Source organism: Pleurodeles waltl, chromosome 5 (assembly GCF_031143425.1).
Source record: "Pleurodeles waltl isolate 20211129_DDA chromosome 5, aPleWal1.hap1.20221129, whole genome shotgun sequence".
In the NCBI taxonomy this organism is placed as follows: domain Eukaryota; kingdom Metazoa; phylum Chordata; class Amphibia; order Caudata; family Salamandridae; genus Pleurodeles; species Pleurodeles waltl.
This window is the reverse complement of record NC_090444.1, coordinates 136,807,073-136,828,999: the sequence shown is the minus strand read 5'-3', so window position 1 is coordinate 136,828,999 and position 21,927 is coordinate 136,807,073. Positions and strand designations below refer to the sequence as shown.

Sequence of the window (21,927 nt, the reverse complement as noted above, 5' to 3'; positions counted from 1 at the left end):
CGCAATATCCCCACCACAAAAGAAACACAACACCAGATTATATGACAATATACTGTATGGTACACAAGGCAATTATCAGACCAAACATCACATATCAGTACTATCCTGCTACCTTAGCAGTTGTCAGAACCTTACACATTGGTTACTCTGCAACCTAGCAGTAGTCACACATAACACACAGGTTACTCAGTATTCTGCAACATAAGCAGTAGTCAGGAAAACACGTTATTACATCACAGCTCTTGTCATAAGAATATCATAAAATGCCCATAGTAGGAACATTAGAAAACATTATGGCAAGTTAGAAAAACATATTAGCAAGCATGTCCATAAAAGGAACATTTCCATACACATATGTAAAAACATCAAACGCAGGTAGGTAATATATGAATCAAACAAAAGTCTGTAGAAAGAACTTTGGATTGCAACTATATTGGTCCTTTAAACAGTACCTGGTTGGATGAAGGCACCTCCAGTGCCTAGAAGGCGAACAATGGGGCCCCCGGCGCTCCTATGCACAAAACGGGGGCCTCCCTTATACTCTGGGGTCAGAGGAGGGCGACATGCACCTCCTCTCTTTTATAGACAGGCCCCTCCGGGGACCGTGATTACTGGGGGCCCCCCAGGGCCACAACTGGCCCTCACGAGTGGGGCAAAAGCCAGCTAAAACAACTTAGGGCAGGAGGGGGGCACCACGACAGGCCCCTCCCGGGACCCGCGATCTCTGGGGGCCCCCCCGGGCCTCCCCTGGCCTTTCCACCAAGGGGGGGGCCCACAATAATGCCCTAATGCCCGTTTTACCTAACAGCAGAAAAGGAGCGTCCTGCTCCTAACGCAGAGGCCAGGGGGAAGGGGGCACTCCCCGCGCCTTCCCCTGGTCCTGCCGTGAAGCCACAAGAAGATCAGACCCCCCCTGGGGCCCGAGTAGACACTCGCCTGCACCCGATGCGGTGCGCAAGTGTTCTTCCAGCTTCCCGGGCCGCTGCGGTGATATTATTTAAAGGGGCACAATGCAGCAAGGAGCCTACGAGCTCCCAAGGCTCCATAAGCGTGCTGCAATCAGCGCTATGGCAGCCACAACCACGGAGAAGCACCCCTCGTGAAGAAATGGATGCAGGGGTCAGGGGCCACAGCATCCTGCCCCTGGGGAGCAGAATCTTAAGACAAGGTCCTCAGGTGGAGGGCCCAGCTACAGGCCAGCACAAAGGAAAGGCAGCAAGTGGCAAGTCCTTCACAGTGACCAGGCAGGTCACAGGTCAGCACAGCAGCAGCAGTCCATGGCGGTTCCTGGTGAGTCCTTTCAGCCTTTGGTGTCCAGTTCCAAGATGATTCCAAGAGTCTCCAAATTGTGGGGAAAATTCCCCTGTACTTATAGTCAGTTCTTACAGTGTTTTACAATGGTAGGGAGAGGAGGTTCCAGCCAGTTACATCTGGTTCTGGGAGTGCCCCCTCTCTCCTTTCAGCACAGGCTCCAAACATCAGTGGGGGGTTAACAACCCTATTGTGTGAGGCCAGGGCACAGTCTTTACAAATGCAGGTGTGCCCCGCCTCTCCCTTCTCTCAGCCCAGGAAGACTATTCAGTATGCAGATGCACCTCTGTGACACCTCCACCCTCCCTGTGTACAGGCTGTCTGAAAAGTATGCACAAAGCCCCAACTGTCACTCTGCCCAGACGTGGATTGGAGTCAAGCTGCAAAACACCAGAGTCATAAGTACAGATAAATGTGCACTTTCTAGAAGTGGCATTTCTGTGATAGTAATAAAAAATACACCCACACCAGTAAGCAGCATTTATTATCACCACACAACCATACCAAACACGCCTACGCTACCCCTCATAAATCCGACAATACCACTTACACATAAGGCAGGGCATTTCTAATGCAATCCTATGAGAAGGCAGCACTCACCACCAACTTAGGCTGTTTGTCACTACTAGGACAGGCAATGCAATATGGCACATGTCCTGCCTTTCTACATACATGGCACCCTGCCCATAGGGCCAGCTACGGCGTACCTTAGGGGTGACTTACATGTAGTAAAAGGGGAGTTCTGGGCCTGGCAAGTAAATTTAGATGCCAGGTCCCTGTGGCAGGAAATTGCACACACAGGCCCTGTGCTAGGAGGCCTGAGACAGGTTTGAAAGTCTACTTCAGTGGGTGGCGCAAGCAGTGCTGCAGGCCCACTAGTAGTATTTAATTTACAGGCCCTGGGTATAGAGATACCACTGTACAAGGGACTTATAGGTAAATTAAATATGCCAATTAGGTACAAGCCAATCATACCAACTTTAGATGGGAGAGCACCTGCACTTTAGCACTGGTCAGCAGTGATAAAGTGCTCAGAGTCCTAGAGCCAACAGCGAGAGGTCAGAAAAACCAGGAGGAAGGAGGCAAAAAGACTGGGGATGACCCTGCGTAAGGCAAAAAGTCCAACACATACCAATAACAATCAATTCTTATGTATAAAGTTTGAGAGAAAGAGAAGGATGAGAGAATAAGAAAGAGAGGGGATAGTAATGAGAAAGAAGCAAACGTCTAAGCAAGCTGTGGGGGATAGACAGGAGAATCTTGCAAAAGGGGTTTCCATGTACGAAGAAAAATATCTGCTTTGGCCTTCAAATTGTAAATGATCTTTTCATATGATGCTGTCTTGTACATGTCTGCAAGCCACTCCTCATAGGATGTTAATTCTGGAGAGCACCAATGTTCCAAAATACTGATTTTGGCAGCAGTAAGAGCAGTGAAGACTAACTGATGAGCATGGCATGTCAATTCATGAATGTCTGATAAGTCATGGAGGAGAATTAGAGGGTCTGGAAGTAGGTAGCGAGGGCAAATCCATAGATTCCCGGAGTGTAGACACGACTGTCATCCAGAAGGGGTGTACGGTGGGACAGTCCAAGAAAATATGAGCAGTATCACAAGGTACATAATCACATTGCCAACAACCAGAATGAGGGAGCAATCCTGCAGCCTGGAGCTGCACCAGGGTCCAATGCCTGCCCTCAGGGATCTTAAAAGGAACGAGTTTCATCTGTGCTTCACAGACTCCTTGTTCTAGGGAATCCAAAAGGTCTGCCTATTCTTCCTCATCATATACCACCTGTAGATGAGCCTGACAGGTCATCTTGAGGCTAGCTAATTGTGGCTGGGAGTATAGATGATGAATCTAGGGATTATATCATCTGGACAGCATGCCTTTAAACTGACCCCACGTGTTTGAGGTAAGAGAGCACTGGAGAACAGGTAATTGTCCATGGTTGGAGACCCAACTTACTCAGCAGACAGTGACATAATTGTATTTTTCACCATTGTTGAGTATGCAACAAGCCAAATGTGTCCCGTAGCATCTCAAAGGACTTGAGTTCACCACCAGAGATCAACAGCGGAAGATTCAGAATCCCAACTCTGCAACAAGGGTCCCCATAGAGCATGGTCCCTCCTCTGCAAATGCCTCAATTGTTCCATATAGGAGCTTTGTCATGGAGATGTGCATCCACCAAAAAGATCTTGTGGGCAGCATCCCAGCGGCATACATGGCTTTCAGCGTGGATTTGGGGGAGTCATCGACAGGGGTCCAGGAAGATAGAGGACCTGTAACCCCAATGATGCCTCCTGGAGGTTACGCTCAATCATAACAGAGGGTCCTGGACTTGAGGGAGCATGTGCACCATTTGTGCCAAATGTAGAGCTAACCAGTAATGTTCCCCAATGGCAAGCCTAGTCCCCTGGCTGATCTATGGGCAATACCCTTCCATATTGCCAGACGAGGTCCCATTGAGCCCAAAATGAAGGCCTTAATGTTTTATCTGTCTGACCAAGGGTTGAGAGGGGTATTAATTGAGAAAACATACCTAGCACGTATGTGATTCGGGGAAGGTTAACCATTTTCACCACTGAGTCGGTCCTCAGTGAGAGAGATTTAGGTGGACCACTTTGCAAAGTTCAGTCACATTTGTTCAATGGATAGGTCCAGATTATACGCCACCATGAGTTCCAGGTCCCTATTTACTAGAATGCCATATATGTCAGGGAGAAATACTTCCTCTGAAATGGGTAATCGGCTATGACGGCGCAGTTGGTGATCTGCGATGATGGCAAGGCCTCACTCTTTTCCCAGTTAACTTTGTAGCTGGATACCACCTCAAAGACATCAATGGTCTCCAACACCACAGGGATGGACGAGGATAAGGCTGATAATGTAAGCAAAATATTATCTGCATATAGATACAATGTTGAAAGACCTCAGGGTGTTGGAGTACCTATTATCCAATCTGATTGGTGCATGGACACTGCTAAAGTTTCTTTGCAAGGAGGAATAACAGGGAGGTGAGTGGGCAACCTTGATGGGTACCACTACGGACCGGAAGGGGTCAGAATGAATGCCACTACAATTGACCTGAGCCAAATTGGAATTGTAAAGCCATCTCACTCTGGAGATGAAGCCTTAACCAAGGCTAAATTTCCAGGCATAAAAACAAATAGTCCAATCCTGTTGAAGGCTTTTCATGTTGAATGGTCCATTGGGAGGTCCATTGCTGAACAGACCGCATGAGCTAATGTGAGGAGATGATTATGTGATGAGCAGCCTGGTACAAACCCAACTTGTGAAGGATAAATAAGAAAGGGAAGAATTTGCTTAAGGCGAGTTGCTAGAATGCTTACCAATATCTTGAAATTCCTTTTGAACAAAGATATGGGTCAATAGAAAGGATCTTTTCCTGTTTGTATAGAGCCAATATCAGCACCTTTTTGGACAATATACCCAACGTATTTCCAAAGGTCACATGTCTATATTAAGCAGGTTTGTGCTGGCAAATCCATTCAAAATAATTATGAACATGAAACCAGCACCACTACATTGTTTCTAAATTAAAGTATATTAGCTTTAAGGGCAGTGTCAGCTCAGTGAAATTACTCTAATGTTTTACTGCTCCAAATGTTTCTGGGAAATGTGGGTCTTTAATGAGGATGACGACAAAGTGTAATGTACTCTAACATAATTACCTGAAATTTCAGAAAATGTACATGAGATTATGTGGAATTACGATCACCTAGCATGTAGTGCTATTTTATTAGAAAAAAGCCACCCTTGCGTACAAAATGGTCTTGAGGCTCTTGTACATTGTCTGTTACGCTAAATGACACAAAACATCAAGAGTGGCAGCCAGCAGCTGCTCGCGCACGCTAAATTAATTGTTCCTGCGAGGTGTAATAGCATAATTTACAGAAATTTCCCTTCAAAAGAGTAATTTGAAGTTACTTAAATTACTCTGATTACTCCGGCATAATTAAAAATGTGCCCTGGCTTAACTACAACACAATCACACTTTAGGGCGAGAGGGCAGATGTGATTTGCAAACACCTGAAGACATGGACGTCATTTAGGAGTAGCCAGGGGTCGCAGGTGTGACCCCTGGCTTGCCCCTTGAGACCCCTAATACTGCCTTTGCGACCCCTGGCCTCCGAGGTGGCACAGTCAGTGCCTGAAACACTGTGGCAGATCATATTTAAAAAAATGCTTTGAAATGTATGTTGTGTGCGTGCTGACAGGTGGGTGTGCTTTTACGAGAAAGAGTATGTACAGATATGAGTGTGTGTGAGAGTGAAATTTAAGGACAAAGGGAGCGTGATGGGCGTGCCATATCACTTCCGCTACCCTTGGCATTTTGGTTGGTGAAGGGACGAATGCCTTATGGGCTGCATTACGAATTCTCATACAGCGGCGGACACAGTGGAGCACCGTCCTCCACCTGGCGCAGCGCCCCTTTCTTTGTGGGATTAAGATGGCGTTTTTCAAGGTATGCAGGTTGCCGAGAAGGGATATCAGTGTTCAGGCCCTCCCGGCGTTTCTGGAGCCCTCTTAGATACATCAGAGACAGAGCTGCACCCTTTGTTATTAAGGCTTGAATGTGCAAAATCATATTCATAGGAGAATATCTTTCCAAACCCGCTGGCCTCAGTCCTTTGTGCCCAGTGCTGTATGGAGCTCAAGCTAGTAACTATAAATTCGTATTTACAATGTATGTTGAGAAATAAGATTTCGTTTCAGCCAAGATGCATGTATTAATGGGAAGCCTTTTTGTAGCAGAAATGTAAACAAACTGGCATTGTAAGTGTAGTTTCCAATCTTCGTATGGTAATACAATCTTGCCCATTGCTGCTTTTCAACCTGAAATGTAAAAAAAAAAAACAATCTCTGGTTTAAGTTTTTTTTTTTTTTTACGAGCGGCATCTGCCACTCCTATTAACAGACTGACCCGGAATTTAACGTGCAAACTATAAATGTATTTTGAAATACAAATTGTACTTTCTGCAAACTGCCTTCGAGGACATTCCGTTCTCTCCATTGATTTCACCTCCACGAATTCACAGTTCAAGAACAACGACTTTCAGCGGGAAGGACGGTGAGGACGTTTTTACAACAGATTACACTGGAGAGCGCACGCGAAACATGCCAGGTTTTCTTTCCTGCTTTCAAAATAGGACATTGAAAACACTTTTTTACTCGAGGTTGCAATTTTTTCTCTCTTCTGAGTGAGTTAAACGCTCAGTGCTGAAATATGCGGTGATATGTAGGCCTCGAGTTAGAACCGTGACAACGCAGAGTCAGTCTTCGGCCCTTTTAGGTGGTTCCATTTTTTACCAATATAAATTATTAGATAATACGAACAATGACCACATTTGCTCCATAAAGACTAACGGAGCCCTAATTCAGTGCACAACATACATGCTTTTTATTCTTTTTTTCTCGATGTACAGAAACCCATGACTGTGCTCCTTACAGTCAAGTGCATTTAGAATCCGTTTGACCCCAGCAATGACCTTTCAACACCCTTTAAAAAGAGAGGTCATGGTTGGCAGATCCTATAGAAACTTCCCCGTTAGAGGATTTCAGAGTCAATCTGTTGTCATGATATATTTTTTATAATTGCCTGGTAAGGAGCTTGCCAGTTACCGAGGAGGGCAGCTGCTGTGGTCAGCACTGGATCGTCTTCCGTGGCAGGGTTCAGAGAGTACCTAATGGAACTATATGCCTCAATATGCTCCTCCCTATGGGCTAGTGGGAAAAAGACCCATACCATAAGAGCAGCTGCAGTGAGCAATGCCTCCTAGTGGCCGGTTTCAAACATTGCACCTGATTTAGAGTTTGGTGTATGTGTAGTCTGTCACAAAATGACTTATATTCTGTCCATGGGTTTAGATTCAGGGGGATTGTTAGGGGTGTGACGCTCCCCAAATAAATGCATTCTTGACTTGGTGGTTGGGTCTAGAGGCCATGAGCCGGGTATGCTACCTCTGTGTTGGTTTCTCTAGTATTGAGCCAAGAAGGAAAGTCAGAACAGTGACCTTTCATGTAAGCATAATGCAATACCCTATAACCTGGAATCAATACTGGCTTCATTGCTTGTCCAAATTTTATAATCTTAGGCAAATATTTCATTTATATGTCTCGATTTTCTTTATCATTACAAATGAGCACACTTTTAAATACAGAAGTTCATGATGTGGACCTGTGCAAGCATCTCACATATTTGATTTAATAGACTATAGTGTTTCTCCAGGGGTTTACATGACCATTGACTTGTCTCTTAGCATTCTTGTTCCTGTCTAAGCAGTGATATAATTTAATATACTAAGGTGAAATGCTGGTTACACTGCTTAATTTGTAAAAATGATAAGTACCAGGGCCTTTCGCAGGAGGCCACCGCAGCTTGCACCACACATTGCCACTGCCAGCGCTGACAATGACTGTATCTACACAACTGCTAACAATCTCCCTGCTACAAGTATGACAATTCAGACTGTTCAATGTGCCCAAAAGCTATAAGAATGGCTTGGCAGCAAGTGTTAGTTGTTTATAAATGCATATTGAAATAATAATCAACTGTTGTTCTGCTTATCTGTAAATTATACAAACAGCGCCACCATTTGGCAGCTGTCATAAGAACCAGTGTTCACAATTAAATGCCAGTGGAGAGCGCTGTTAACCACCGCCTCAAATTAAGCACTGGCCAGTTCCCATCACTTGCAATCACCTGCAGAGATTAAGCACATTGTAATAACTCATTCATTGTAAATAATTGTTTCACAGATACCTGAATGACTCCAAATGAAAATTTCACAGACCTAACATTTGCTCTATTCACCCATGGAGAAAAAGATCATTCACTTCTGTGTTCTAGTGGGTGAATTTGTGAACATTTTTGTTCACTCCGTCTGTCAGGGCTTACAAATACAGGAACATATCAGAAAGATACAAGGGAACAAAATATATTCAACTTTTAGGAAGAAACTGAAGCCAAGGACTATCTACTTGGGGGAGGGAGGCTGCCTAGAGGAGGAAACCTCTGATTTTCATATGACTACCGCCGTGAACATCAGTGCTTTTCCTAGCAATTCACAAAAACACAAGCATGTACTCATAGAAGCCTAAACATAGGGATACAGACCTCAATTTTTTATTTCACAAATCTAACTACAAATGCAATGTTACTACTAAAAGATCCTAAATTATCAGTAAACCCATTTGAGTCTTAACCATTTCTGATGCGGAATCTCACTGCTTTAAGTAGCAGACTGCTTTGGAGAATGGGTAAATGACATGCTTGTCCTATGCTCTAATGAGTATTATGCCAGATTACACCACATTTACATTATGTGCTCTGCGTTTATTCCAATAAATAATGTGGCCTGTCTTCTGTTTATTGTTGCTCTGTTTTTCATAGGCCACACCATGCCCGTCCTGAAAGAGAGTTTCATTGCCTCCGTGTGACAGAAGCTTTGAAATTGAATTTGTCACAGACTTTCAGAGGAGTATGTCATTGGTTTGTCACATACATTTGTTCACAGCATTAGCTGAGAACTCGCAGCATGTTGGGCAGCCAACTCTGCCTCTCTCCCATCAGTGAAGAACAATCAAACTGCCACAATCACTTATAGCTGGAAATTGCAACGCTGCATCTTATTTAGTGGCAATACGATGACAGACACAATCTTGCTTTTTCTAATTCCTATGGCAGCATAAGCCCTTGGCTGGTAGCAGGTTTTTATCATGGCTCAGAAGCCTGTATCTAAAGGCATTAGTGTTCATTGATAAGCAAAAACATTTAGAGGGGGCTTGTCGTCCGGGAGCATGGTGGCATCGTGCTTGATCACCCATGGTGCCAACAGGCCCTCAGTAGGCCGAATGGCTTAAATTTTGTTTCTGAAAGGGGACTGCCATCTAAAACCCCCAGAGAATGGATTGAGCACCTGGAGAGGAAACTGCATAGGACTGACCAGTGGCAGTAGGCAAATTGAGCAGGTGGGAGCGGGACTGTATATACATGTAAATTCGCTCACACCAATCCACGCGCAAGCACACACATATACACCCACCATTCACAAGCACCCACACAAACCCACTAATACACATACATATATACACACTCAAGCATTGCATGAAATTAAAAAAAAATAGAAAAGCATACTGAGCCGCAGCAGTGATCTCAGGTGGTGAAAGGGAAACCTCCAATGTTCCTGGAGGGTTGGGACTGCCGCCTCCTCTCATTGGCTGACCCAAGGTAGGTATCAGCTGCCATCACTCACTATGCTCCAATGGGGTAACTTCTCCAACTCTTAATTTCCCCCTGAACACAGTATTAGCAAAAATAGTGGTGAATCATCTGAAGAAGTTCACACCCCTTTGGTTCATCCTGCCAAAGCAGGATTTGTAGCAGGACGTTCTTCCATATGAGAACTCTCTCCCCTGTAATGTAGCAGGTGAAAGATGATGTTGGTGAATAAGTATTGGAACCCCCTCGATATAAGGTGTTTAAGTGTGTGAAATGTGAATACTTGTTCTGTACTATGGAAAAATGGGAAAAAGTCACTATATTATTAACGTGTCATAACCTGATAGCCCTGGTTAACTGTGGGAGCTTCGGCTCCCCATACTTTATGGATGCTCTATCTGTCATCTCAGCTGTTCTTAAGTGCCCTGGAGCTCGTAGCTATTGTACTGCAGAAGGCATACCAAGAACACATGACAATGCATTATGCAGACAGCATCTGACTGACCCCATCCTTCACATCAAACTCTTCCGTAGTCTGGGTGAACCTGATTAACTCATCCTCGAGTTCTTCAGGGTGCAGAGTACACTGTTCCAGGTCACCAATGACACTGGCCAAGGCGCAAGTGTTGATTGGGACCCTACCCTTCAAATGGAAATGCACACAACTGAAGTACTTTTGAATATATTTAAACCTCAAAGATGTGGTACATGACAATATCGCACCACTAATGAACAAAATAAAAAATAGCAATGGTGCAACCTAAATTTGAAAAATCATAAAAAATGAACATTGCCCCTAGATTTGACTATGTATTCGGAATGCTCATCATTGATGGCCACTAGACCTAATATTAACTCTTTACCCTTCACCCTGATATGATCCCATATCCTTTATTAGTTGCTCACATGGATAGGAATATGGGGAAGTTATATTGGCCCTCTGTTCAGTTTTGAGTAACAATATCTTTTCAAATGTGAACTCAAATGCACTCTATCGAACCTGATGGCAACACACCTACAGACACATTTTCAAGATGAGTATTTGGAGAATTTATTAGAGGTACACATTAGAAATTTGAGGTCGGCGTGTTTGAAATATAATTATTTAAACATTCCTGAAAGTTGACATTGGACCCCATTTAGAATACACAAAGCCAAACATGCTTCAGACTCTCTTTGTTGAAGATTTGGAAGAAGATACCGTGATATAGTGCACAGAGTGTGGAAATATCCAAAAGTGAGTGGATACTGGAAGCAGGTCTTGGACACTATGAGGCGAGATCTACATGTGATAACTGACCCTAATTTTCAGATAGCAATCTTGCATGATACCACAGACCTTTGCCTGTTAGCTTTACGTGCAAAATTGTGGCTATCCAATGCACTGCCTGTGGCAAAAAGTGGAATTTTACTGGAAAAAAGATGACAGTCCCAACTCTCCAAATTTAGGTGGATGCCATCCATCAATTGGCAGAAAAATTGATGTATAAAATAAATGATAGGTTGCCACAATTTGAAGAAATCTGGGTGTAGAAAATTGGGCTACTGGTTGATAAGGGTGAAACCCTACTTAAGCAGCAACCACAATTCTTGTTAGGGTAAAGCACAAGGATACCCACAATTAACCTGTGCTTAGCCTTCTGGCAGAGAGCACTTAGAGGCAATGTGTAAAGTGTTGATCCAGCACTTCAAACAGTAATAAAGTGAAAGTGAAACACAAGCAAAATCCCATATCAATTTAGAAAAATAAGTACAATTTACTAAAAATCCAAATATTAGAACTGGAGATATGCATTTTAAAAATGTAAGTAGAAATATTGCTTAAAACCACAAAGCACCTACTGTTTTTATCTGGTCATTTGAACTTGGGCAAAGTCACAAGTTCAGGCCGACCACGATGGAGCAAAGACGGATACAGGGATCAAGTTAGGCCCACTGAACAAAATACATTAAATCCTGGTTGCGGAGCAATGTGGAAGTTCGGTGTTGAGGATGTGTCACACAGCTGGGAGTTTGGATGCCAGTGTGAGGTCCTGGGCTGGGGATGCATTGCACGGTTGTGGTTCTGAGCACATTGTGTTGCCTCTGCTTGGACCACAGCTGGGCTGGAAGACTACATCCATGCCTTCTTCCAAGGGTCCAGGACTGGGGTGGTAACACATGGAGGGCAAGATTCACAGCAGACAGAGTCCAGGTGCTGGGTTCATTGCGGTTGGAGCCTTTTCTGTCCCTGAGACTATGATCAGAAGGCCAACCAACTAGCCCTTGAAGTCACTCTGGTGACCCATGAATGTCCAGTTTTTCTCACTCTGGCAGTAGTGAAAAATGAACAAAGGCGTTTTGCATTTTCAGAACATGTAAAACTTAAAAGTACATGGCCAACCTTTTAAATACACTGCACCCTACCCAAAGGGCTGTTTAGGGCTAACCAAACTGTGACATATGTATTAAAAAGGGAGGTTTAGGCCTTGAAATGGCAGCTTAAACTGCACACACATCCCACTTCCAAGGTTCCAGGACTGGGATGGCACCTCTTCGGGGGCAAGTCTCACAGCAGACAAAGTCCAGGTACTGAGTTCAAGGTGGTTGGAGGCTTTCCTGTTCATGATACTCTGATCAGAAGGCCAGCCACATCGCCTTTGGAGTCACTTTGGTGATCCTTGTAGGTCCAATCCTTCTTTCTCAGGCAACAGGGCAGCAGAGTGGCAGGGCAGTAAAGTAACAGTCCTTACTGTAGCAGAACATCACAGCAGTCCTCATGAGTCTTCCACAGGTTGAGAGGTGCACTGAAAAGTTAGATCTGAGGGTCCAATATTTATAACTGGTGCCAGCTTTGAAGTAGGAGAAGGTTCTGAAGGTTACCATCCTCAAAGGTGTTTGGAATTTTCTGCTTCCCGTCCCTGGCCTCAGCCTTTCTGGGAGCACAAAAGATTAGTGTGAAACCCTTTGTGAGTGTGCTGAGGCAGAGCCTTTGCAATGTGTAAGTGTGTCAAGCGACAGCTCTGCCCCCTACCAAGTCAGAGATGGCCCTACTTTCTAACACCTATTCCCTCTTTGTCTAACTGTCTTGTAGCAATACACAAAGACCAACTGCCAGCTACACCTATTCATGTGACCACAGATACATGCTGCAGGCACCGAATAGTTGGTACAAGAAATTGCCAACTTTCTAAAAGTAAATGCAAAAGGTACAATGTTCCTGAGGGAATAATTTTATATTTGCTTTTTACACTGGTTGCACAATCCAACCAGCACATAACCAAATACAATTGAGGATGAACAAAACACAGCAGGAAGCATATTAGTATATAAACATTAATATATTACATTAATTCAATAAAGTCAATACTTGAAATGCATCTTCAGTAGTCAACACTGTTGCCCCTCCCCTTAATTATTCATTATAAACATAATTTCACTGGTATGAATTCAGGGATCAATGAGTAACCAGTAACATTTTCAGTTATTTAAGCCTGAGCTCAACCTCTGGTAGCTATGGCACAGAGAAGACAGACTTAACTTAAGAAAACATATAAAGCATTTGGAAGGACCAAAATAGTAAAAACGCTGAAAAGACTGCACAATATTTTATATATATTTCACTCCAATGTATAAAAACACAGAATATTTTGATGAGCCTAATGAAACCAAAATGACAAAAATTCAATGAAGGGTAACTTGAGATATGACTTTTTAATGTTTTAAATAAAAATAGACACAAAAAACACAAAGTGCCAACTACAGGCAAATGGTCACGCTGGACTGAGACAGTGGTAAAGGTTAAGGCTAACTGCAATGGACCACAGTCAGATACACAGGACGGATTGGTCCCGAGCAGAAATTTACCTTCACAATTTATAAGAAGGTAGTCCCATGCAGGGCAAAGCTCAGGCTAAATCCAAAGATGGGCTTGTCGACGGTAGGTTGACAAAGGGCGAAGTCTTAGTAAAACCGTCATCAAAGATGGAAAAAGTTCTGAGTGAAGAAAGTGAAGAGTCATGCTCAGGAAGATGTTGATTGGATGCTACTCGGGTTCGAAATCAATGAAGCTTTGGACTTAAGCGTTTTTCTGAAAGTCATAATTCTTCAGCAGAGCAAGGCTACAGGCTGTAGCGAAAGGAGAAGCAGATGTCATCAGATGATGGCCTGTGTCAAGCCCATTGAATTGTGTTTTCTGCTGCAGAGAAAAACATAGTGACAACTGTGTTGAAGAACATAGCAGGAGCTGCAGTGAAATCAGGCTCACTGACTATGCACCATTGGCAGATATGTTTCCAGGTTGGTCCTTGTCCCACAATAGGTCTGCAGGCAGAAATGTTGTAAACAATGTCTTTAAGTCCCAGCTTGTAGAGTTAGCAGGAGGAGTACACTCTGACACCAGTCATGGGCTCCAGGACCTCCAGAGCAGAACCAGGGAGTCAGGCCTCACTCCAACATAAGGCAAAAACCAGGGTGGGTAGCTCCAGTTGTAACTGGTCAGCTGAGCTCTTTCGGGAAAGTAAGCTTCTTGCATCTTTTGTGCCCATGTAGCTTTACAGGAGTGCAGCCTAGGAGTCCACTTTTTTGTCCTGGGTACAACTGGGAGCAGGTCCAGTCTCTCAGATCTCCTTACAAGTCTCAACAGCCGGTACATTCCTTCTTCTGTCTTACACAGGTCCAGTAGTGTTCTAAAGATGGTAACCAGGTGTGCCAAAACTATTCCTAGATTTAGCCTGTGTGGGGGGGGTTATGCCTGATCTTTCCCTATTCAAAAGGCAAAAAGTCCTTAGGGGAAACTCTACCCACTTTTGCAGCAGATCCTGTGTGTGTGGCCTACTGAAACCAATCCCACAGTGCCACCCTTTAACTAAAACTAAGAAGGCAGAACCTTTCTCCTCTAGTGCAGAACTCCTGCCCCTCCCAACTCCTCTTCTTTTTTCACTCAGAACAGGTTCTTGGGACAGCTCCTCTTCTACCGGGATTGATGCCTGGCTGGCCAAAGGGAAAAAAGAGTGAGCATGCCAGGTGTTAGCTACATCTGTCTGTGACAGGGCGGTCCCCTTTGAAGATAATTAACCAAATCCTGCCCAGATGGTCACTTTACCAGAGCGACCGAACACCTCCCCGCACCCAAAGCCTCTGTCTAAGCCATGTGACCAGGTTCACACCTCATCAAGGAGCTATTCAACTCTTGGGTGACAGCTAGATACTAATGTAAGTGGGCTTTGAGATGCTTTAGACAGACAAAAGGCAACTTTTTAAAATAATATTTTGTAAAGTATTTAGTAGAAATCAGACTTTACCAATTAATTGGATTGGTGATAGGTAACTTAAAAAAGTCAGATAATTAATGTTTTAGCTGTTTCTAGACAGAGATGGAACTATTTCATTTTAATATCAACTCCTAAGGCTTTCCTATAAAAAGCTAACCCTGCTACAATGAAAATAGCTTTTGGGGCCTTGTCACTATAAGGACACATGTTATGTTAAATTGTTCCATGCCATACTTTTACATATTGTGCAGCCTCCCTTATTGGGCACTAAAGCTTTCATTAATATTCAAAAGGAGAGTTTAGACCTGTCAAAAGCGGTTATTTTGACAAGTTGAATTTGTAGTGAAACCTGCATAGCCAAGTTACTGGTGGCAGATCTGCAGGCACGTTTTTCATTGTCACCTTAGCGGTGGCCCATATGTGCTGCAGTTCATTAGTGACTTTTAGCTTACAGGACCGGGGTGCGCTTTGCACATTATAATTATACTACTGACTTACAGATAAGTAAATTATGTCAATTAAGACTATCACCAATTTCAACATGTTTTAGGGGCCAGAGTGTATGCACAGATATCTGGTTAGCAGAGCCCCAGTTCAAAGAGTAAAAAAACCAATAGTATCAGCCCAAACAAAACTGTGGGTGATCATAAAAAGAAAGACATCTTCTTATATGGAGGAGGTGACATACTAGCAAATAAGGGTGGGGCAGGAGGAACAGACATAATACTTGGGCAGACCAAGGACTGACCACATGGATCTCGCGCTTGGATAGTTGAAAAAGCATGGCAACAGAATGAAGGCTTGGGCCGACCAGGTGTAACTTTTTTGCGCTGTAGAACCATGACTGCATTTTGTTGCCATTAAAATGACATGAAAATAATGGTATTCTTACATCCTCAATATATGAGTTCCATTGTAATGGGGGCTTTCAGGAATATGACACTTTTTTCTATATACTGTTTCAATATCTGTATTAGGCAGTCATCAGAAATCTTGTGGAAGAAACCTCTTTAGATTAATAACCCTGAAGAAGTACCACAATATGGGAATGAAACACATTGGCTGCTGGCTTCTTAGATGTGTAATAAAGCATTGCTGTGACTATGTATTAAAGAATCTTCAAATGGGCACAGTCATCCAAACCTTTTATTGAGAGTTTGTCTCTGTACAAACCTTGCAATATAGATCAGTTTGTTTATTCAGTTGATTCAAAATTAATGGTGCCTCTCCTTTTTGAGTAACTTATGAATATACGTGGTATGGGCAACTGGCTTGTGGAGGTGGGAAACTCCTGCTCCATCTCGTCACTGCGGATTGCATCTTGCAAGTTCTGCTTGTTTCCGCTTCATCTTCATAGGTAAGTGGTAGTGTGTGGCAGACCAGGAAGGCAGAGGATGAAAGTGTAGTACATATGAACATGCAGTTCACATTGTGTGGATGCTGCCTTTCCAGAAAGCACCACTCAACATGTTTAAAAACAAATGATGTTGAAATGGTCGGGCTGAAAACCCTGTGTACATCTCACAGGTCCGGAACTTTGACAAAAACTGCTACTCCCCCTCTACATCCCACATAAATCTCAATCTTCAACACAATGTTGCAGAGAAGACTGAGGTTGATGTGGAAGGTTACATTGCACAGTCCTCTTCTGCTAGAGGTCTTCTGGGGAGTTAGCTGGCCCTGAGTGATTAGAGCCAGCTTGAGCCATTGAACAACTTGCCTTCATAACTTTACTGGGGTTTTAGGCAGCAAATATCTGTAGGTACCTACATTCAAACTTGTCTAAAGTGAGAGCTTCTTGTTGTCACTACTCAGTCACTATTGCTTAATGGTAGACCCTCATTCAAAGGAAAATCTTAACGTATTGTATGTCCAGACTCAGGTTTGGAAGAATTCAGGTTATGGAGTACAGTTCATTAGATCTGCCTCCATATACAGTTGTACAAAAAAAGAAAAGCTGAAGACCAGAGATCTGCTCAACATAATTATGAGTTAGACGCGGGATAAGCAAAGAGGGCAGTGACCCATAAACCGTATTCCTAGGTCCTAAATGATGAATTCAGGCACAACAAAATCCTATTTATGGATTTATCTGAATTTCCCATAATTCTGTACATCTTTTCAATGCACAGGAAGTGAATTCTGCAACACATATGAGCGCAGCCTTGACGAATTGTTGCTTACAGCTCTAAATAGAAGAACAAAGAGAACACTAGTAAGGCTGAGTTCTGAAATGTGAGTTGTACCACTCAAATGAACTTGGAGGACAGGCTAATCAAATTCTATCATCATACTTGCAAATGTGTTAGACGTACATGCAGAGTAGCTCTTTCAATCTGTAAGATTTTTTGTTCTACAATTTATCTGCACCCAGGGCCGCACTAAGGACTGGTGGCGCCCTGTGCGACAGTTTATTGTGGTGCCCCCCCCTTCACGACCTCCTCCTTGGTTTTACTCACTACCACCCGGCAAACGTGCCCCTCATCTCTCCATCGCTCCCCTTTCACATATATTCACGTGTTTTAAAGCACTTGTAAAGGCTGGCTTTACTAATCCACTCAGCTAACCACATAAAATATGGGGGCATATTTAAGAGCCCCTAGTGCCATTCTAACACCACATTAGCATCATTTTTTTAAGCTAATGTGGTATTAAAAGGTAAAAAATATTTACAAAGTGGCACAGTGCATACATTGAGCTACTTTGTATCAGTTTGCGTTACATTATGCCTGTCCCAGACATAATGTATGCAAAGGTGGCATTCCCCGTTAGGGAGGGACAAAAAAATGGTGCAAAGAAATCTGTCAGATTTCTTGGCCTAATTCTTTTCTGGCACTTTTAACATCCGCTCAGAGCAGGCGTTAAAAGGAGGCATCTGTTGGTTACAATGGGCATCTGGATGCTTTGAAGGATTAGCATCAACATTTTTTATGCTAATCCTGCAAAGCTCCGGACAGGCGTAAAAAATTCTGACACTAGTCCCCTAACTATGCCATGTTGCTCCATATTTTAAATACAGCGCACACATGGTGGCGTTAGGGGAGCGATAAGGGGCGTAAGAAAAGTGGTGCAGCACTGTGTGCAGCACCACTTTTTTCAAATATGCCCCATAGGGGAATATTTAAGAGCCCCTAGTGCCATTCTAATGCCACATTAATGTAATTTTGTTTAAGCTAATGTGACGTTAGAAGGCCAAAAACGCTGTGCCATATTTACAAAGTGGCTATTGCTCCACTTTGGAACCCTTTTCACTACATTATGCCTGCGCCAGGCATAATGTATGCAAAGGGGACATCCACCCAATACGGGGGGCCAAAAAAATGGCGCAAAGTAATCTCACTGAATTCTTTACGTCATTTTTTTCTGGCACTTTTAACGCCTGCTCAGAGCAGGCATTAAAAGGAGGCTTCCATTGATTACAATGGGCCTCTAGGTGCTTTGCAGGATTAGCGTCAACATTTTTGATGCTAATCCTGCAAAGCACTGGACTAGCATAAAAAACTCTGACGCTAGTCCCCTAACTACCGCCATGGTGCACGTATTTTGAATATGATGCCCACATGGTGACGGTAGGGGGGTTGCTAACGGACACAAGAAAAGAGACGCAGCACTGTGTGCAGCGCCACTTTTTTCAAATAAGCCCTATAGGGCAGTGCTTAATTTGTAAATAAATAGGTGTTGGTGCCTTAAACATGCAGCTGCTGCAATTAAATGTGTGAACACGGAATACAAAGGCAGCATAATCCTGAAGCCATCTCAGGCCTCTTCAATCCATTTACAGGTACTCCCTGCCCCTTCAGCTCACTGTTGCGGATTTCTGCTTTTTCCCCTTCTGACGCTTTTTCGTTTTTCTCTTCCTCCGTCTTTCCCAAATGTGTCTTTGTCTCGAAGTAAATGCTTGAGGCAGAAAAATAAGTGCTGGTGTTCCGCACAGGAATCAACAAGCACAAATTAAGCATTGCCATAGGGGAATATTTAAGAGCCCCTAGTGAGATTTTAACCCCACATTAGTGATTTTTTTTTACACTAATGTGATTTTGGCCAAAAAAGCTGCACCATATTTACAAAGAGGCCCAAATCATGCATTGAGCCACTTTGTAACCCTTTGCTCTACATTATGCCTGCGCCAGGCATAAGGTATGAAGAGGGGGCATCCCCCCCCTATTGGGGGGGGCAAAAAAATGTATGCAAAGAAATCTGATAAATTTCTTTGCATCATGTTCTTTCGGGTACTTTTAATGCCTGCTCAGAGCAGGCATTAAAATGAGGCTTCCATTGGTTACAATGAGCCTCTGGGTGCTTTGCAAGATTAGTGTCAACATTTTTTACGCTAATCCAGCAAAGCGCTGAACTAGCGTAAAAAATTCTGACGCTAGTCCCCTAACTACCACCATGGTGAACCGTATATTAAATATGATGCACACATGGTGACATTAGGGAGACGCTAAGGGGTGCAACAAAAGAGGCGCTGCACTGTGTGCAGCACCACTTTTCTTAACCCCTTCTGTGCCCAGGACGTAATGGTTACGTCCTGAGGCACAGTGCTCGTGTGCCCAGGACGTAACCATTACGCCCTGGGCAGAGCCCAGAGGGAGCACTAGCGCTCCCTCTGTGGGGTCCTCCCCGCCCCCCCAAGGCAGGGATGGAAGGAGAAGCCCTTCCCCTTCCACCCCGACCCCTCCTGTGACATCAGCGCGTGACATCAGCTTCCAGCGCGATTGGAAGAGAAATGCAAAGCATTTCTCTTCCGATCACGTGAAAGAGGCCGGAGAGGCTTCAAAGGGAAGGAAATTAATTTCCTTACCTTTGAAGTCTCGACAGAGCGTTTTAGCAGCCGGATTGCAAGCAATCCGGCTGCTAAAATGCCCACTAGACACCAGGGATTTTGTTTTTTTTAGGAAATTGGCATAAGGGAGCGACCCCTTGGGCAAGGGTCGCTCCCGGGGTGGCATTTTTTGAAGGCCTTTTTTGCCCCCCTTGGGGGCAGATCGGCCTATTATTAGGCCTTTTTAACCCCAAGGGGGGCAGAAACCTCTAGGCACCAGGGATCTTTTTTTTTTTTTTTTTAGAGGTGGTGAATGACCCCTTAGCCAAGGGTCGCTCCCCTAGGGGGCAAATTATATTTAGGCCATTTCTGACCCCCTTGGGGGCAGATTGGCCTATTTTTATGAGGCCAATCTGCCCCCAACGGGGACTGAAACTACTAGACACCAGGGAGTTTTTTTTATTTTCGTGAATTTCATGGAAGGGGAGCGACCCCTTAGGCAAGGGTCATTCCCCTGGGGGACACATTTATTTTAGGCCATTTCTGCCCCCTGGAGGGTAGATCAGCCTATTCTAATTAGGCCGATCTGCCCCCAAGGGGGGCAGAAACCACTAGGCACCGGGGATTTTTCTTTGTTGTTGTTGTTTTACAGATGGGGAGCGACCCCTTAGGCAAGGGTCGCTCCCCTGGAGGGGCAAATTGTATTTAGATCATTTCTGCTCCCTTTGGGGGCAGATCAGCCGATTTTAGGTCAATCTGCCCCCAAGGGGGACCGAAACCACTAGGCACCGGGGATCTTTTTTTTTTGCGCCAATGTCACACAAGGGGAGTGACCCTGTAGGCAACGGTCGCTCCCCGGGAGGGTGGGGAGGCAAATTTAGGCCATTTCTGCCCCCCGCGGGCAGATCGACCTATTGTTATTAGGCCAATATGCCCCCAGGGAGGGCAGAAACCTCTAGGCACCAGGGCTAATTTTTTTTGTGTGTTTTTTTTTTGTTTGTTTGTTTTTTTAGAGATGGGGAGCGACCCATTAGGCAAGGGTCGCACCCCTGCCTGAGGGGCAAATTGTATTTAGACCATTTCTCGGCTGATTTTAGGTCAATCTGCCCCCAAGGGAGGCCTAAGCAACTAGGCACCGGGGATTTTTTTTTGCGCCAATGTCACGCAAGGGGAGTGACCCCATAGGCAAGGGGGGGCAGAAACCTCTAGGCGCCAGGGCAATTTTTTTTTGGGGTGTTTTTTTTTGTCTGTTTGTTTTTTTAGAAATGGGGAGCGACCCATTAGGCAAGGGTCGGTCCCCTGGGGGGCAAATTGTATTTAGACCATTTGCAGATCGGCCGATTTTAGGTCAATCTGCCCCCAAGGGGGGCATAAACAACTAGGCACCGGGGATTTATTTTTTTGCGCCAATGTCACGCAAGGGGAGCGACCCCGTAGGCAAGGGTCGCTCCCGGGGGGGTTTGGGGGGACAAATTTATTTTAGGCCATTTCTGCACCCCCTGGGGGCTGATCGGCCTATTGTTATTAGACCGATCTGGCCCCGGGGGGGCAGAAACCTCTAGGCGCCAGGGCAAATTATTTTGGGGTGTTTTTACTTTTTTTTTTTTTTTTAGAGATGGGGAGCGACCAATTAGGCAAGGGTCGCTCCCCTGGGGGGGCAAATTGTATTTAGACCATTTCTGCGCAGATCGTCTGATTTTTGTTAGGCCAATCTGCCCCCATGGGGGCAGAAACCACTTGGGGACCAGGGATTGGTGTGTGTGTATGCGTGTGTTTTCTTTAGGGGGGCAGCCCCTTGGGTAAGGGTCGCTCCCCATGGGGGCACATTACCTATTTTTGGAAGGCCCATCTGCCCCCAAGGGGGGGGGCAGAAAGCCCACCAGAGGCCAGGGAAGTTAAAAAAAAATAATAATAATAGGGTGGGGGTAATAAAATAAATAAATAGGGCCAAAGTTGTTCTGCCCACCAGTGGGCAGATGGAGAAATTACCACTGATCCACACCCTGGGGGGGGCAGAAAGTCTACTAGATGCCAGGGAATTAAAAAAAAATATATATATTGGGGTGGTGGCTACCAACCAGTATGGGCCTGGTCACGCCCCCACTTCAACTGAAGGGGGTAACAGTCTTTCAGCTCTCCCCCGCACTCTAAAACATCTTTTCCCACAGCAAGCAAGAAAACATTTGATTATTTGGGGTTTTAGTTTCACATTTGGGCCATGAGAACTTGGCTTACTCTCAAAATCGTCCCACTTGGAATGGTGAGGGCTGCACTTTATGGACTTTGGGATGCTGCCATGTAGAAAAATCCACAAGACCTAGACACATCTGAAAACTAAACATCTGGGTGA

General features: G+C 44.5%; 1 protein-coding gene across 2 annotated transcripts in view; it reads left to right on the top strand.

The window, feature by feature from the left end:
* The window catches only part of GALNT14 (polypeptide N-acetylgalactosaminyltransferase 14), a 1,192,033-nt gene that overhangs the window by 910,930 nt on the left and 259,176 nt on the right, over positions 1-21,927 (top strand). The window lies entirely within an intron of this gene.